Source organism: Numenius arquata, chromosome 6 (genome assembly GCF_964106895.1).
Source record: "Numenius arquata chromosome 6, bNumArq3.hap1.1, whole genome shotgun sequence".
Classification (NCBI taxonomy): Eukaryota; Metazoa; Chordata; class Aves; order Charadriiformes; family Scolopacidae; genus Numenius; species Numenius arquata.
Genome location: NC_133581.1, coordinates 45401830 through 45416065, shown reverse-complemented (window position 1 = coordinate 45416065; position 14236 = coordinate 45401830). Strand labels below are relative to the sequence as shown.

Sequence of the window (14236 nt, the reverse complement as noted above, 5' to 3'; positions counted from 1 at the left end):
TTTTTTTTAGTTAAGCTGCCAAAGTTTCTACTGTGTTTCAGTGGCAAAGGAGTCTATACTGAAGAACTTAAACCTTGAGGCAGAACTCAAGAATGCTTTGCTATAAGGCACATACTCCTCTACACCCAGAAAGCTGTACTGTCACACCACTGTGAAATGAGTGTAAACCAGAAGCCAGAAGTATCCACTATGCTTTAGCAGCACCTCATTATCCCCTTTCTTTACCTTAATGTAAAGCGACCACACAAGTTGTGCCAGCAATGTAATGTCAAGCAACAGAATAGGCCACTAAAACTCACATAACTAACATAGCCATAAGCCTGTGAAATTACTCTCAACCACTTTGTAAAGAGACACAAAGAAAAAAATATTTGTATTATCATTAGTCAAATGACTTTCACAGCAACAGGCATCAAGCCACTAACACACCATCATTATGCAGCTACTCTGTCATTAGACACAGGTCCTTAGAACACCAGAGTTTTTTTCCCTTTTATGTATGTGTGTTAATTGCACAAAAAACCAAAAGCAAACAAAAACCTCAAACCCACAACCAAACAATCATGGATCACAACAAAACCTATAAAAGCCAAAAGCATTGCAAAAATAACAGTATATGTAAAAATCATCTTCAGGACCATTTTTAGCAGGCCATGAAAAAACTTAAGTATCAGTCTCAAGCATACAGGGTTGGAAAAAAAAAAGGTTGGAAAAAATGAAATTAAAAAAATTTCATTCTCATACTTCCCTCCAATAATCAAAGTGGGATTTCCCATGAAATAAAAGCCAAGTGTTATTTGAACCTTCCTGCATAACAAGTAATACACATTTAAGTGTTAAAATACTGCATTTACTTTTGTTAAACAAACCGCCTGTTCTCTGAAAATGAAAAAAATTATTAATCAGCTACTCTCACTACAAGGCTTCAAAATTCAGAAAATACTACTTCATTAAAAGATTTTTGTGGGCCAACTCAAGTTGTGAATGAACTAGACACCATAAAGCTCTTGGTTCTTGTTTCTTTTGCAAATTTCCTTTCTAAACATTACTGAAAGGTCCATTTTCCTAATTGCAAAGGAAGAAAGAGTTTGAGGCCTAGAGTTACTATTTTCTTCATTTGGGCAAAAGTGTATGTTTTCGTAGAGCCTCACTTCAGCGCGGAACAGAAACACCACAAGAAACAAAGGTACAGAAGGCAGATTCCTTTGTGCCTCTTCTTCTAGTAAGCCTAACTTTTTTTCCTTCTTTCTGGCAGATGAGAACTGCTAAAAGAAATTCGCTAACAAGTTGCTTTTTGATTGCAAGAGCAAAAAACTTCCTAGAATACACATACTAAGTTTCTTCTTTTAACATGTACCCACTCTGCCTAAAGAACTGGCAGAATAATAAAGCCTAATTTTAAATTTAAATACAGAAATATATAGACATACAAGAGAGCATGGGTTTGGGTTTTTTTTTTTTGCTTCCCTCTGTAAGTACAATGAGCAATGAGCAAATTTGTTATTCACAAGGTAGATCATATTCTATCTGAATGAGCTCAATAGCAGGACAGAGTGCCAGGTATCACAGTTGGGTTGTACATACCTTCCTGGCAAGAGGTTATTTAAATCTAATTACCTTGATTTGTGTTAAGTTCTAACAAAATAATTAGTACTTACACAGATCTTTTGTATCCATGAACTTGTTCTTTTGTCAGATGTGGGCTAAGTAAGATAAATTACCATGACAAAAGACCACAGAGAAGAACAATGAAAGAGCTGGATTTATTGCAAGTCCTTGATTTCTTAGTTACATCCTTGGCTCCCCTTCTACATCCTTGGAATAGCTGCTTGGGATAATAATCCTGCAACCCAAAATTATAAAAATTCATTTTAAGAATCATAACCCTCTCCATCATCTCTTTCAGTTCTCCTTATCTTGGTCAGCATCAACAGGCTCACTTGTAACTGCGAGGAGTCTCCCCAGCCCATCTGTCAGATTTTCAAATTGAAAACCTTGACTCTCCCTCTTACCTTTACTCAGATTTCAATGAAGAATCTTGTAAATAAGCAAAATATTAATTCCTTTCAGTTTCCTCCTTAAAAATCTCTTTTATGGAGAACACATACCAGGTTGCTAGGACACTGCAAATGCATTTTACTCATGCTAATCAACACGGTCTGACTTGCTGGCGAGCTTTATCTACAACCAGTCATTGCCTCTTGTTCAATACTTTGAGTGCAAGTTCTCTTCTGTACGCGTATTAGTCTGCCAGAATATGAAACAAACAAGCGACATACTTCCTACAGGTACAGAGTTAACATACCTTTCCATCTTTGCATAAAATTTGATCACTCGGGACAGAGCTAACAAAAAAAAAGCCGAACAAAAAAAAAAAACACACCACACACAAAACCGCACAAATATAGAGCGCCTACACCAAAACCACAACTGATCTACCAAGGCAGCCAATCTTCTCAATCTGGTGTGTTGATTTAGAAGACCTACATGAGATAAAGAGGTTTAAAAAAAAAAAAAGGTAGAAAATTGAATTGAAAATCTTTCACATTCCCAGCCTCAAAAAGAGGGAAGAATGAGAGCCCGATCATCAGGAACATGCAGAATGTGTGTCAGCTTGTTCGTGGTGGATCACCGTTTCCCCATTCCAGCAAGGCCCATGCAAGAAGTCTCTTCCTGCGTGCATGCACAGAGCCAGCCAAGTTGGAGATGAAGGTATGTTATGCACCACTGCTCCTATCAACTCAAATTCAGCTTTTTTCTCTGCAGCACAGGCTAAGAGCTGATCTTAAGTAGCATGGGTAGGAGCCAACTGGCAGTGTGCAAAAGGGACCAATGAAGCAAACCCAATATTACAAGCACATTCAGACAGCTTTGAGGATCCAACTGCTACAACAAAACAACTTAATATAGCAAATCACCAATTCCTTGCATACTGCAAAGAAGCAGCAGAGCATAGTGGCTCAAGCCACCATTAAAAGTTGTTAGCAACTGCAGGTGAAGGGTATCATGAACACATGTGCATACAGGAGTAACAATCCAGAAATGCTCACATACTGTATTTCCTAACAAGACCCTCCTTGCATCAGGCAGTGATCCAGATACAGGTATATATGATTTAGATGTGCAATTTTAACTACTAAGAATTTGTCAAGAACTTTATTACCACAAGGACTCTGGTAATGATTTGACTTCACTGTTTAATTTCTTGAGAGCCAGGCAGCCTGCAAGTGCTGAAAAACAACAGTCAATCAAGAAACATTAGGTCTGAGCTTAGAGGAGTACAAGGGTAGAAATTAAACACTGGGCCTCCTCTTACCTAGGTTATGATGAAGACCAGTCTTTTTTCTTTGAAATGAAAATGTATGTTGAGGCTCCTCCGTGTTCTTTGAGAACATCTTTGTTGCCTTACAACAAGCATGAAGGATGTTTTCATATCAGACTTTTAGGAGAAAGTTTCCTGAAGTGCAGAGAAAGAAGTGGGCACTATATAAACAAAGGGGTGGGTTAGGTAACCGAAGGCAATAAACCAACACTTACTGGTTTGATGACAAGACAGAATAACTAGCAGAAAAGTACAAGGCAGAATTCAAAGATCATTTGACAAGACTCAGTCTGGGGCAGTCCTTATTCGTACTGTCTGACATGACAGCACGTAAACGAACAACTGCGTATTGCTAGAGATGAGAAAACTTGTCATCATTATACTTTCAGTAGTTTTTAACACAGGTTTCAATCTATGGGATGCTTTGGCTTCTGCTCAGGACAAAACAAGTTGCAGCAGCAAAGAGGAAAGGAAGCACTTTCATCACTAACTTTACAGCATTTTCAGTTGTCCCTGAGTAGTTTAGAGCTAGAGGTGGCAGTTAGTAGCCTAGTCTCTGAAGATTTAGATGCCCTATGCTTGGGACTTTGATACTTCATGGAAAATTATCATCATGCTCACAGTATAACTGCAGCAGCCTGGACTGTAAGACCATCCCAGCTACTAAACAGCCTTTCTTAATTGTGCCCTTTTATTTGTCTTTGTTGCCATGACTGAACTCAGCAATCAAGATCCATATTATCAGAGAATTATCTTTAGTCAACAAGTCCTGGCATTTACCCCTTCAGAATCACAGTAATGTGTATTTTCCAAAAGAACAAGTTCAGTTGCTTAAGATATGGTTTGATTTAGTTGTTTTGACTATTCAAGTAATAGTTAAGAGGCCAGAGACAAAGCAGACTGATAAAGTTTACAAAGAGCATCTTCACATCATTGAATGTCGGCCATTAACCAGATCCTCAGTTACTAAGCAACACCAGATGCTGAAACAGAAGTGTCATTAGAGATTTTCCTGATACAACTGGATTTTCTCATTCCAGTCTCAATCTGCACAAAGAGCGATAGGGAGTTAACTCAGTCAGTGCTGGTACCATTTAAAGATGGTTTCTTAGTTAGTATAGGTGGGAAAGAACTAATGATGTACCCAAGATCCTCTTAGAATTGTTTGTGATTTGAGCTAGCAGTTTTTCTAGCAGAGTTGGAAGTGATGGAAATCAACTTCTTGAGGTTGAAGGTGAAGCCAGTTTACCTTCTCCAGTTTAAGTATCATTCTGCGTGTATTAATAGCTGGAAGGCTTTTGCCAGAATCCCTTGTCAGACTTACTGGAAGCAATCAAAGCTTTAGAAATACACAGATCCCAGTGATAACAGATCCCAACAGGGACGATTCTCAGTTTCATGAGTCACAGACATCAAGAAGAAAGAGGGATTTTTTTCCCTAAAGCCAGGGCCAACTCAGATGCTTTTGTTCTTTAAACAAAGATTTGTACTGAAAATAGACCTCATAGAAACAGACCCACTGAAGTATGACTGACACAATGGTATCTGACACTGAGTCAGCTCTTTCTCCTGCTCCACCCCATTCCACATTATGCTTTACTAGAAAGACAAGACATCTGTGCTAAGTACTCAAACCACATGAATCTCTATGGTCTGGTATAAGCAAGAAATTTCAAGTAGAGAGGTTCCCCAACACACCAGATGTTAGAGAGCCATCTGGTGAAAATCAATTTACTCGTAGTTGCAAGATTATCTTGGTGTTCTGAACATTTTTAAAATTAAGTTCTCAGAAAAATATTGTTCTATTAGTAGGACAGCTAATGCAAGTCAAACTGGTGCTATTGTTAAATCAGTCCTAAATAAAACAATCCTTTGGCCCACCAAGGCAGCTAGAGGTCATAATTAATTGCATCTTGCACTGTTCACCTTAATGATTACTGTATCAATTGAAAAGTCAAAGTCAATGGTGAACATCTTTGACTAACACAAAGCCCTACTGCAAGGAACACTTCATTTCCACATATTAAACACCTGTATTTTCATCACTCATACATCTACGAGAAAGACAGGAGATCAAATCTACAAATACACCACGACAAGGTAAAGACAGGGATATAAAGCTGTATATCCTCTGATCTACTTGTACCTACATTTTAATACACCCTAAGACGGCTGTGTAACTCATATCTAATGTGTCTGTATCACTCCCGCTTCTTAGCCATTGCAGTAAGAAGTTTAAAACTGCTGAGCAAACTTTGGTTTGGGAATATCCTCAACTTTATTATAGTGTTCCAATGCAAATAACTGCACTGTTGATATACTTTTCATACTGCTTAACCCAACTTATTTCTATTACAACAGGTTTTTTCCTCTTTCCAATTATACTAGAAGCACTAATTGGTGTGGATCCCTTTCCTTTCATTTTCTTCTTCTCCGAGTGCAATGAGAACTGAAAGTATACAGGAAGAAATATGGAAGGGAGCAGGCTAGAAGACCAGGATCCCTACTGTAGGGGAAAAAAAGCTGGATTTGTTGCCTGTGGTACACTGGGATATAGCTCTGACTTGATTGATGATTGCTGGCTTCGCATTTAACTTCCATATAATTTTTCCCCAACTGAGAGAATACAGTCAGTATTTCAGTGCCAGAATATCTGCCATTCTTCTAGTTATACTACAGTTCTAGGCAGACTGTGAAACAACAGGGCTACTACCTAGTGATAGAGCAACATTAGCTCATGTGTTCTATTGTTGTATTTAAAAGCTTTATCAATTCTTTATAGAGATACCTACCATTAACAGTGTTTCCAGTGTGCCAGGGTGGATAGCGGTGCTTTGAAACAGATTGGGAGAACAATCTGAAGAAAGTATCAGAAGCTTGTTTGCCAGAAATGTAAGAAAATCTGATTATGAAAATACTCCAAGTTAGCCTGAGCTTAAAGGGAGCTCCTGTGCCTAGGGCCAGAGGAAGTGGCAGAAGCCCCAGGTGAGGCCCCAGTACCAAACCAAACAGACACAGCAACTTGATGATGTAGTTGAAAAGGCTTGAAAAACTCAAAGGTGGTAGAAATATCTGAATTACTAAGTGTCAGTGCACTTCCGTAGTTCTGTTTCAATCTTCACCAACATTAGCCCTGCCGTGGGTCAAATGCTTTGCCATCCAAGATTCTAGGAATGATAAAAGGAGTCATATCAAGACATGAGGAAAAACTCCAGCAAAAGGTTTTAGCCTGCAAGCACACTGCAATCACGCCCATTAGCAAGAGCCCCTACTCAGTATTTTGTGCTGTACTGTCTCCTTAGAGCCACATCAGCTGGTTACAGAGTCCAAAAGCTAGATGGCAGCAACAGCGACGGGTGGGTGAGTGATAAGAGGAAAGACTATAAATAGGATAAATATGTAATCTTTGTTATTTTACTTGGTGTAGAAACATTTAATTCTAGTATTTAAATTATTAAGTTGGCATTCAGCTACCTGTACAGACTTAGTGAAGTTTCTTCCCCAGTCTCCCATATTCTGATCTGGACTCTTAACTAGATTTCTCCTTTAGTCCCAATGCTTCACCATATCTATTTTTATTTCGTTAGATTGAAGAGAATTGAGAAAGCCACTACTTAAGACCTCAAAGGCTGAAAAACGGCAAAGGAACTCAAACTCACATGGAATGACACTACTTGTCTTTCCCAGAATAATAGTATATATTTTTGCTACAGTTGGGTGTTTCTACAGATCACTCCAGACCAACTTAACCACCTATAGACACAACAGCAAAGTACCACATTTGTCTACCCACAGGCCTCTGCTCATCTGTTACTGTACGATCACTGTTTTCAACAGCAGTAAGGTCAACAGGCAGCTACAAAGAGGGGAACTAATGCTTACCCTGTCGTACCTGGAGCGTGAAAGGCCACCGCTACAGCTGAGCACTCATTGCAAGTGGGAATATTGGACACATTTTACTTCTTCCTCCATCCTGCAAACAGAACAGCTTACTGTGGCTTCACTTACCAAAAAACAAAACGGCAAAAGTTTTGTCAGAGTGGATAAGCATCAGCCCATCCAGTTCCTCCATTTAGATTATTCAAGTACTGTAAAGAGATGTATCGGATTCCGAGTCCATCAAACCCCAGGTGTAAGAGCTTTACAGAAAGCAAAGAACAGAGTAAAACCTTTATCAAAACCAATGCTTTTTCACTACGAGCCCCTTAAATGCAAAACATGAGCAGGATGTCAGTTCCAAAAGCCGCAAGTCTTTTCCACAGTAAGATTTAAGAGCAATCCAGACGTGTATGAGGAGGTGCTACCATTAAACTTCTCTCTGCCAGCAAGACAGAAAAAGTCTCAAGTGTAAGAATTGAAGGAAACAGAAAATATTTCCAAACAATTCCAAAATTATCAAGAACTTGCTTTACAGAAGTTTCATAAGTCAGCTAAAGGCTTACTGAAGCTGAAGGTGTGCCAGAGAGGAAAAAAAGTCTGATTAATATCACAGAATCCAGACTCTCCCACCCACCCATGGCAGAACGTGTCCAAAACCAAGCCAATCTGTTACAGAAAAACTTGTCTTGAATGAAGAATCTCCTCACTCAACCCCATATGTTTTCTAAGGGTTTGCTTTTCAGACCACAGAATAAAGTTATAAGAGCTAGGACAGCTCTGAAGGCACTTTCGAGAACTTCTACTCCTAGCCAGTGGGTCCCTGAACACGGAACTATTAATGCTACACTTAAATTTGAATTTCTTCCCCAACTCTCACACTCTGGAATTTCACAATTGGGACAGCCAATTTCAGTTCACAGAATTTTTTTGTACTTATCTCCCCAACAATCTAGGTATAATCTTCGCTTTGTCCAATTCCCTTTGACTGCCTTCTAGATCTATTTCCAGCCCAAACACTTTCAACTACTGGAAGGCTGTGAAATTCATGCAAACGTGGATTTTTTTTTTTTTAAAAACAGACTGATTCAGAAAAATGAGATAAGCATCTTTTGCCTCTTTCATGAGCCAATTACTACTTTTTATACTTGCTTTTATCTGAAAAATGAATAAAAACTTCCACTGTACTCTGAAGAAATGCAATGCATACTGAAATCTTCAGGGTTCTTATTTATAAGGTAATGTAATAATAGCAAATATTAGCCATCGTCCTGTAGTTTTTAAACAGTCCTTATTTGAAGGAGAAAATTATCCATAGATCAAACAAAAATGCTCTTGCATAGAAGGTGGCTTCACTGAACTTACTAGGATTGTTCCAATCCCATTTTCCCCTCCCATGAATAAGCAAAACTTCCCAAGATACATTTCAGCTCAGATGGTGGTGATGGGAAATACTGGCTGCTAGATAAAAAGATAGCCTTAATAAATTGCTTCATGCTGCTGCATGAGTCATGGTCTCAGAGTCAGAAGCGAGCTAGTAAGTCTGCAGTTTGCCTGAAGTCAAAAAAGCAGCATTATTGCAAAGAGGGCAAGGGACTGAGCTTGCCAGGTGTCCCTTTTTTTTTTAATCATTAGTTCCTGTTGGCAGTACATGGGCGTACTGTCTCGAGGACAGAACTAAGCTTTTGGGAAAGGATTTCAAAAACTCACTCCAAAATGAGACCTCATATTGTAGCGGTTTGCCAAAATCTAATTTGCAATTTTAGCTCTACCTTCCATAGTCAGCGGGCACAGCTTTGCTTCACAAGTATCCAGATAATGAGCAATCTGCTCTTGATCCTGCATTCAAAGTACTTAAAGTGATTAACAGATCTGCACATGGACTGAGACCGGGCTTTCCACATGCAGCCTTTACCTACCTTCTGTTGGGTATTCTGCTGTTCATTTCAGTAGGGCTGCATCTTTATTCTAATTATTTGTCTGTGGTGCAGAAGGCTAAATGTTGCATAAGATCCTGTAGAGCACAGAATTTAACTCACTCAAAATTTTACATCTTGGAGCAAAAAAACAAAGAATACAAATATTGTCTCTAGTAATAAGCAAATATTTTATCTGTTACTAACTGTCCAGCGACAACACATTTTAAGAAAAAAAAGATATATATACCTTGGAAGCAAAAGCTTTTTAATTATTGGGTACGCGTGACGGTTCAGCAAATCCATAAAGCTGGCTGACTGTCCTCTTCGATCAAGCTAGAGGAGGTGATGGATGTGACAGCACAGCAGTTCTCGGATTTTAAGCCGTGCAGTACAGTAACTCTAAAGAGCTAATGCATAATGGGGGAGGGGGTAGGAAAGGCCTCCAGAGCCAGGATATATTTAGAATCGATCCTTTCACCTAACCGAGCTGAAAAAAAGTCTTAGCGCTTTAGTGATCTGGTACAAAACACTCTGAGTGCTCCTGGAGAACATTCAGGTGAGTTTCCCCCCACAAAAAAATAAAAAAAAAAAAAAAAATGGAGCTGTTGAGCTCTGCTTTCTGACTAAATCCTACCACACCGGTTCCATTGGAGCAACCTTCTAGCTCAGGCATGGATTATTGAACTCTTCATAATCAGTTAAATGCTCCAAGGGAAAAACATAATTACATCTGTACCCAACACAGTGCTTCACCAAATCATGAGTCTGAAAGCTTGCAACAAATCAAGAATTGTATTAGGCAACAACGAAAAAAGGAAAGGGAAGAGTAGAATCACGAGTGGCATTTATTAACTGTCACTCAAGAGACTATCTGAAAAGGGATTTAATAATAATGCTGGTTCAGTGGGAGCCATTTCCAGGCAAATAGAAACGTGAAATTCATGATGAAAAAAAGAAGCCAGAGCAAAACAGTTCTGCGCTACAATTAAGACATGTCTATGAAACGGTCAATAACACCAAGTATTATTCATTCCTGGAATAAGCTGGTACTCCATAAGCTAGAAGGCAAGGACGACGTAAAAACTTCACAGACAGCAGCACAAACCACCCCAGAAGCTGGGTTTTATGGTGGTTTGTGGTGTCAGGGTTTTTTAATGAGATTTAATTAAAAATACCTAAAGAAAAGGAAGAAAGGTGTATTTACATTCATCAAAACAAAAGTTAAAAGGCTCTGAGATGCACAATCGACACCAAGTTACAGATAACAGTGAAATTTAGACTTTCTTGAATACTGCAGAGTTTTACCCTAAGCTGAGCAGAACAAGTTGCCAGCTGCTGAGAGAGGGCAGTCCTGCACTGTTGCAAATGAAAGTCCATGGAAGACAACAACTTGTGCAGTGAAGCTATCACAAAGCTGTTCACTTTTCGACGTGTTAGATTTCTGTTAGTTTTCTGACCCAGCTTACTCTGTGGTCAGAGAGACTATACAGTACCCTGATGAATCATTAGGAGTATTACCCAGTTACCAGACAATCATAGTCATATCAAAGCCACACACCACGTGACCGACTATAGCAAACAAGAAAAACCAAATCAGTAAGTCCAAGGGCAAGATTGATAACACTTCAACAAGCAGAATTAGGCATACTGAGTTCTATTAATCAAAGTTATGTAATTTTTCTTATTTTCAGAATCCTTGAACAATGCAAAGTCAAAAGCAACTAAAGACTAATCTCTCTAACATCTTTTCCCTGGCCTATGCTCAAGGAAGAGAAGCAATAGGAAAACGTGCAATACGTTTGTGGCAGGTGAACCACATGGCCTGGTTCACATACATCCCACTGCCCTTAAAAATACTGTCTTTACAGCAATTATCCATACTAGCACTTCTTAGTACCCCAAGAACCCACAAGGAATCTCCACATTTTAAATGAAGGTTTCCAGTTGTAATACAAACAGCAAATCTTAGGATTTGCCAAAGCAAATTCCAGAAGCCTGTTTGATGAAGCGTCAGAGGAAGATGTTGTACAGCAAACTAGGAGCTTGGCTTGTAGCTCTGAAAGTCATCCAGGGCTTAAGTAGCACAGCATTCAAAGCATATATAGGATTTCAGAGATAATTTGGAATCTATATGTGAATTAAATAAAGTTCGGTGTTTTGGGAGAGTATTTTTGTTTTTAATTAAAAAAAATGAAGTTATTACTCAAGCATTTGTTATATAACAATGCTTTTAGAAGATGGAGTGGAAGGGCTGCGTGTGGCCGTAACACTAACAGGAGGGCTGTCTGTCCTCTGGCTGCTTCCTTCTGAAGGGAACCCTAAATGACGCTGCACCATCTTGCCATTACCACCATAATGACTCTTCTACAGGCTGGGACCCAAAGATTTACTATCATGTGAGCAAGTCCTCTTATCCCTGATTTTAAGAAACACTGATGAAACCAACCAACACGGTTATAAATCCTCATACCTTGTGGTAGTTTCTCTTCTTAGTGCAGGAGGTTCTGTTACTATTTCTTTTTCGTATCTAGAAGTTCGGGTCTGAGGAAAGCTGAATTTACCTTTCCATTAGCAGTCAGACAATTAAGAAGCAATTATCAGATACGCTGGTCAACTTTGGCAACCTTTTGGGAATCAAAGTCATACCAATCTAACTGAAACTACCCTAGAATCAGAAAGTAAACATGTACCAAAAAGCAGCTACTTAAAATCACGTGTTATATCCTGTATTCTTTCAAACAGCTTAAGGCTTTCCTTGTCTTGTTATAAGGGAATATGCACCATTTTCAAAATGGAATATTACTTAAAATTAAGGAATCATCTTGGGTGATGAATCATCACTTCAAAGAGCAAGACTGTGCTTAACTTCTAATGCTTCAAGAGTGAGTTCGTTTGCTTCAGATATGGTTAAATTCTGAAACAAATTGTTTAATGAGAAAAGCAAAAGTGCAGCTGCTGACAGAAGTCTCTCAGAATTCAAATTAAGGTTATTGACGTGGGAGCAACAGCAAAAAATCCCAACATGGAGCTAAAAAAGTTATTCTAGCTTCCCAGAAATGCCACAAGGTGGCTGTTCTCACTCTTGACTTGCTACTTATAAATTTCAGAAAAACAAAGATTTATCCCAGTTCTGCCACAGATGGTCAGACAGGGAATTCACAGAAGCAGCACACAGATGCCTAGGTACACCTCTTGTATGACGGTGCTCAGATCTGCTTGTATCTGTTCTATGGTTCCATACACACAATTTGGACAAAGTGCTTAGTGTCATAACTCTTGGTTATTTTTTAATTCGGAGCAGAAAGAACCCTGCAGAAAAAGATATACAGTGGCACAAAGACATGAAAAGGATATTAGCTAGGTTTTTAAAAGTAATAGACACAAATTCACCTCTTAAAAATGAGAGGAACTCTTCCCATTATTGTCTACAGAGGTAAAGGATTCCATTTGTGAAATTGCCTTTTTGCTACTGGGTGTGAGCAGGAGACCACCAGTGTTCTTATGGACATCAGATTTATTCCATAAAGTCTTTCTATTTTTGACTTGCAATTAACAGTGAAGACATCAATTCATATTTAACTAAAATAAACCGTTTACAGGAGATATATTTTCCTTTTGGAACTCTCAGAAATCTATTAAAACACACTGAAAATAAGACTGCAACATGAAAGCATCTGTCAAACCTCTCAGAGAGGAAAGTAGTTGAACTAATTTAGATAAGCTAAAGAAAAAAAAAACCAACCACCACAACACAAAGTAAACTGTCACCCTACTTCTGTAAATTCCCAGTGTCTCAACAACATAAAAATTAGCATCATTTTCAGGCATAATTTACATCTTCTGAACTAATAACACATAATTTGTATTATTTTTTTCCATTTTGTTCAACAAAAAGCTGTAGCATTACTGGCAAGAATTTCATCATCAAATTACCACATGCAAAAAATTATAGCTGTTTGGAATTTTTTAAAACCACAAGTTACCAGGATATCAGCACAAAGGCTGATTCTCTGGGGGGACAGAATAAGCAGAGTAACCAGGACTAGGAGTTATGCACCATTAGCAATATCATATAGCATGTCCATAGAATCAGGTAATTGCTTAAGGGCATAACCTGAAAAGTCATCTTTAATCACCCTTAGGAGTATATTGAGGCTGTTTGAAAGGCTTGATTTCTACTGCACACGCTTTTTAAATCTAAAAAAAACTAAAGATAAAAATAGGGGTTTACTGATCTTCACTCCTTGAACTGAAGCAGAGAACATCTGCAAAAAAACTAATCTTGCAGCTGTTGTCCCCCCCTCAAAAAAAATTCTCACATTTTAATCACTTTTCTATTACAGAGCAAGGGACCACCCAACTAAGGCCAGATCAATTATTCACCCAGTGTAAAGCATTCAGATGCCATTGAAATAGTTTCACTTTACTTAACATGAAGCATTACTCACACTCATTTAATTGCACTGACAAAGGAAATCCATTCTGATAGAAGGTACAACATTGGAGAGTTAGTCAGCAAATTACACTGAATTACCCGAAGCAGCAATAATACTGCAGACTTCCAAACTTTAAGCAGACCCTGAAAGAGCTCTCCTCTATGATGCTGCCAGACAGAGGTTTACATTAAGTACTTTTCCCTCTCTGAAAAGACCAACAAATGAGTGTCAATTATGAATGGATTGGGACATGAATACTCCAACAAGGACTAAGATAACTAATCACATGTTATCAAGACATGCAACATTCAAGTCCTGTTGTCCTTGGGTTGGATTTGAACTAGTCGCAAAGAATCCCTGCTTCTAAATTCTGTCAATAATTTAAAAAATAAAAAAAAAAGAACAAGGAATATTGTACATCCTAGAAGAACTGTCCAGAGACCACGTGAAAGTCTATTAGCATCTTTAAAAACAGAAAAAGTCTTAACAACTGTGTAAAATAAATAAGCAAAGCTATAGCAGAGTTTGGAATTCTTAAGCTTTGAATCTCAGGATAACCACAAGCTTACCTTTGTGGTCCAAGAAGTAGGAGAGCTGAACACCTTCAAAGAACTGAAAAGGAAGGACTACTGACTTGACTGAAAAAGAATTATTGGGGTTTATTTTAAGCTCTGTTTTTACCT

The 14236-nt window shown here is 38.5% G+C and overlaps 1 protein-coding gene across 1 annotated transcript in view; it reads right to left on the bottom strand.

Moving 5' to 3' along the window:
- The window catches only part of MAP3K9 (mitogen-activated protein kinase kinase kinase 9), a 49426-nt gene that overhangs the window by 24464 nt on the left and 10726 nt on the right, over positions 1–14236 (bottom strand). The gene's annotated exons all lie outside the window — the stretch shown is intronic.